Here is a 5,192-nt window from a genome sequence, read left to right as displayed (position 1 = left end):
TAGCTCACTCGGAATTTCATGCTTGTTTTCTTTAATATAATCGCAGAAAAAAATACAGATGAACCATAAAACCGAACAAGTGTAATAAAATAAAGATTTTATCTGTGAAAAAAAAATTATTCATTATACACCCGCCCGTGTTGACAGTTTTTGACGAAGTCACCTTGACAAAGTCACCTTGACGAAGTCAGCAGGGGAAGTAATTGGAGATTGTGTTACCTGTACACGGAGAACCGTTTACCTGTCTGTGGTATATATCATTAATTTAAATTCTAAGCTGAATTTAAATTCTGATTTGAAAAATACCTGTACTTGTGAAATGTTACTCAATTGGCTGTAAATAATAATTGTATACCGCTCTGCCGCGCTGAATAAATATACCTGTACTGCACAATCTCAAGGAGTGTTGTGCAAAGGGAGGGAACTAATTGCAGGAGATATACTTAGCGGAGTTATCTCCGTTTTTTACATTAAAAATCCTCGTATTTTAGTGAAGTAAATAATGAAAAATAATCTTCTGTCCACATGTTTTTGAGAGGGCAGATTTGGTCACTTTATCTGCCACACATCGTACCGAGCGGGAGTTAATACCGAAATATTTGGCAGCTGAGTTCATTGAGTGAAATATTTTTTCTTCACAGGTACTTATGTTGAAAGATCTGACAGCTCTGGGAATTTTTTACAAATTTACCAGTGCCACCTCGTGTAGAATTTTCGCTCTGCGTGATGGCCTGTAGATTTTGAAGGGAATTATTAATTTTTTTCCATCAAAATGTGATCGATCACAGGACCGTCTTTGATTATCCCAAAGAAACACTCGTGCACAAAACGATGACAAAGATAATTTTCTTTCCAACAGTAAACATTAGATAACCAGAATTACTAACAAAACCAACTGGTTTTTTTCAACCTGCAGTTTCTGACTATTCCCTCGCGAGATGCTTCGTAGTTATCAATGGTTGGATGTGGGACAAATTCTTGGCTCATTTATATAATTATGTTTTGTCTAATTTATAATTTGTCTGAAAACTTTGTTAAATAATCACGCTCGGATTTCAGCGCAACATCGTTATTTTTTTTTATTGTAATATCGCTTGAGTTCACGGTATAGTTTTCCTTGGCACTTGCACATAACTGTGTTTTACCCCTGACCCCAACACCACATCGAAGGCACGGTATTGGTCCTAAACTCCCCCTTCGAACTCTTTGGGAATGGTTCCCGCAAAAGTCACCTCTGCAGGATTTATTACAAGGAATTACTGACCCAACTTGAAACCACTTGCACCGGTTCATTCTATATATAATATTTCTTATTTAAATATTTGTCTTAAATATAATATGGAGGAGTTTGAAAGATTATCTGCCATTGGCGCCGGGAGATTCGATCTTGACAGACTAACCCCTGACTCACGGAGACGAGACCTGACTGATCTGTTTGATATTATCAGGAATGCCAAAACAGAATTCCGCGACGACGGTGCATCTCACGTGTGGTCGTCATTTAAAATTATACGCAACACCGAAGGTGTCGTTGACGAAGTCATCGATGCTACAATGAATGATGCACGAGCGAAAACAATTATTGATTATCTTGATAATCGGAAATATTTTTTCAGAATAAAATTTATTGTGCAAGTAGATTCCGATACGTGGATTATCCGTGACAAACGTGACCCTGTCCTTGCTAGCGGAAAGACCATTCTGTTAAGTAAAGATTCCAAACCAGGAATGCTGACCGGGATAGATAAACCATATTACGCGAGAGCGTATCCTGTGACCGCGCTCATTCATGGAATCTATCCCATAAAAAAAAACAAAAATTGATAAACTCACCCCGATGAAAACGACCTCGTCGTTGGCGCTGAATTGTGTAGCCGAGCGAGTAATGGAACATTTTAAAAATGCGATACGCGGAAACGGTCTGACTGCGTTAAGACAGTTCAAGATATCAGCGTGGGCTGAGTGAGTCAAACACACAGGAGCGTCAGTAAACGATGTCGCCGAGCTAGAAAAAGCATTAAGATTTCCCATAACCGTAACAACGATAACAGATGAAGTATTATTCAAATCGAAATATAATCGATACGGAGCTCCAATAAATATCATTGATCATAACGCTCACGCTTGGACTAACGCAGTTACGATATTTCCTCGGGATCGTGTTGTGAAATATTATCAGGGGAATATATTTGATTTTATTAAACAGATAAGTAAAACCGACCCTGTGTCGATGTGGTTGTTTAAAAGTTCCGAAGATGGCGAGTATGATCAATTTGTAAGATCTAACGGTGAATTATACCGGACGGAATCTCTGCAACAACAAATGAAAAAACTCGCAGAGAAATATGTGAAAATCGAGGATTTTGAAAACACTGAGCAGTTATTAACTAATTGTTTTACAGTTCCTAGTGTTGCCGCTCACACCGCAAGAGAAAGAAATTCGTGGAGACCAACCCGAGTGAGTTTCTCTCGGATATACAATTGAGTTGTGTCGAGTATGGACATGGCGGTTTGTGGAATACCCGGTATGACTACCGGGATATGATTTCCGTGGATATGATTGCATGCTATCCGCGAAGCATTCTCGGGATGGGCGAGTGCCGCGAATATTTTAAGCGATTTGGACATCCCACGAACTCGATGACACGAATTGCTATAAACGGTCCTTTACCCGATTTTTCCCTGACAGGATTTGCTTGTGTGACGTCGCTTGAATTCGCTGAAAAACTTCATCCAAGCTGTTATGTCTGGTTTGGCAGACACTTTAGTGAAAAGCGTTGGGCACCAATAGTGTTATTACGATATATGCTTGACAGCCGAATACTGGTATCGTTGACTGTCAGTGAAGCAATCATATCATATCGACCGCAGACTTCAGTTTGGTTACCAACACCGGAGCGTATCAGTCTCGATGAGGTTATTGGCGAATACGCACGAGAGAGTCCAAATACTCCCATGGATGTCATTGTTGGTGAGGCTCCTAAAGTTCTTAAGATTAAACTCAGCAATAGTGAAAAAACAGCAAAAGATCTCGGACGAAGAATAATCGGTAAATTTACTCAAGGTGGTGCATATGATCATAAACTACATCATTCACGATTGATTATCGATGACGCTGAACTGGATTTTATAATTGCTGATGCCGTTGCGAGAAATATATCTTCTATCAAATTAGACAAGCTTGTTTTACTAAGATTCGGCACAATTAGATCAGTAGAGCCATTTTATAATTTTGATACACGTGCCATTCGGTGAACAGTATTATGTCATAATGTTGTCTGACCGTCTTTTACCTATTTTATTTCTGCACAGCCGTCCGTGTTATACATCAAATCCAGTCATCAAGTTTGCCATATGCATGCGCTTTGGCTTAAAAATAAAAAAAGTTGAGGTGAAAGTGCCAAAGGTCGAGGTCACTGTAACTTTCTGAAGACGAATTGCAGTTACCGACCATATTATATCACCAAATTATATTACGACTTAAACGATCGGTAAAAAGGAAAACGTTTCTTTGGTATATAGAGGGCAATGTTCAAGGTCACTCAAACCAAATGAGCAAAAGTTGGTTTTTGTATAATAACTCCAAGTATAGAGCATGTATTTTGATCACAATTGTGGAAGGCTTGCATTTAAGGTACAGAAAAAGGCATTGTGGTCTTATCGGCCAAAGGTCAAGGCTATTGTGGATCACATATAAATGGTTTTGTTTCCACAACTGTTATTCTGTGGTGTGTGCGCGAGCGTGTGTGTGTGTGTGTGTGTGTGTGTGTGTGTGATTAGGATTTGCAACGTAGCTTTAACAATTTTTCAGTAATATCGCTACGATGTCTGCAGTGTGGCAGTTTATAGTGATGTCTAGCTCTCGTGTATCATGCCGCGACATTAAGTTTGATGTCTCACCCAGTCACATTATCCTGACACCAGGCCGACCATTCCTAACACTAACCTCTCAATGCTGAGCGCCTAGCGAGGCAGCTGTTAGTATCATTTTTGCAAGTCTTTGGTATGACTCGGCCGGGGTTTGAACCCACGACATCCCGCTTCCGAGGCGGACGCTCTAACCACTAGGCCACCAAAGCGGTCTTATTCAGTGGTTATCTTGATCAAACTTTGTGGTCGGTTTGCACTTTGCGTAATAAAGTAAGAAAGAAACCTACATATTGATTGGTCTTACGGTCAGAGTTCTCGATCATGGTTAATCGTATAAGACAGACATGTACGTTACATTCATTACCTCTTGTTCAATGAAGCACAGATTGATCAAATGTTGAAATTAGTAAAACCAGTTGGTAAATAATCTCAAGATTCAAACATAAGTTAATAGTCTTTTGTTATGTATATTTAATTTGTATTTTGTATAGGCCTTTGTCCATGATGTTATATATATATATATATATATATATATATATATATATAATCAAAACTATTCCAGGCCATGGGTACATCAGCACTTTTAAAATTGAAATTCATGGGGATTACCACTGGAATTCATATTGAATGCTCAATATATCTGGACTTTTGATAGAACGTTTAGAATAATTTGATATTTAATTCTCAGTGCTAAAGTTCGTTTTAAATTTTCACTTTCGTGTTCAAGGGAAACAAAATAATTGTTGAATTTCACAAAACTTATTAATTTTCTCTTTCTATTGCTTTCTTTAAGACAATTTAAATCGTAACACTTTTTAGATGATTGCCAAACAAGATGTTTGTAAAACATGAAGTTCAAAGTATGTTTGTTTACATAATTTGGACATGTACGTTTTGAAATAAAAAAGTAAACGTTATTACTTTTTAAGCAAAGACCACTCGCGGTAGATAGATGAAACACTGCAAACATAAGGAGCCCCGAGTGGCCGAGTGGTCTAAAGCGTTACGGATCACCGCCATCTCACTTCTGTCTGCGTGGGTTCGAGTCTCTGATTCAGCCAATGTGGGTATTAGAGAAAGCTTGCCAGTAGCTTCTCGTAGGTCTGTTGTTATTTCCGGGGTTTTCCCGGGTTCTTCCTCCACCATTAACACTGGCCGCCATGTATAGCTAGCTTATCGTGTACTGATAAATGGCGTTAAACCCGGAAAGAACAACACCACCAACAACAACTGTAAACATATTTACCTCTGTATGTAAATAACTCGATTTCAATGGTCATGTCATATAGTATTAGTTAACATTTTTCCATGCTGTGTAGAGT

This window comes from Sinohyriopsis cumingii, unplaced genomic scaffold (genome assembly GCF_028554795.1).
Source record: "Sinohyriopsis cumingii isolate HCF-2022 unplaced genomic scaffold, ASM2855479v2 utg001527l, whole genome shotgun sequence".
Lineage (NCBI taxonomy): Eukaryota > Metazoa > Mollusca > Bivalvia > Unionida > Unionidae > Sinohyriopsis > Sinohyriopsis cumingii.
Note: the sequence above shows the minus strand (reverse complement) of the source record.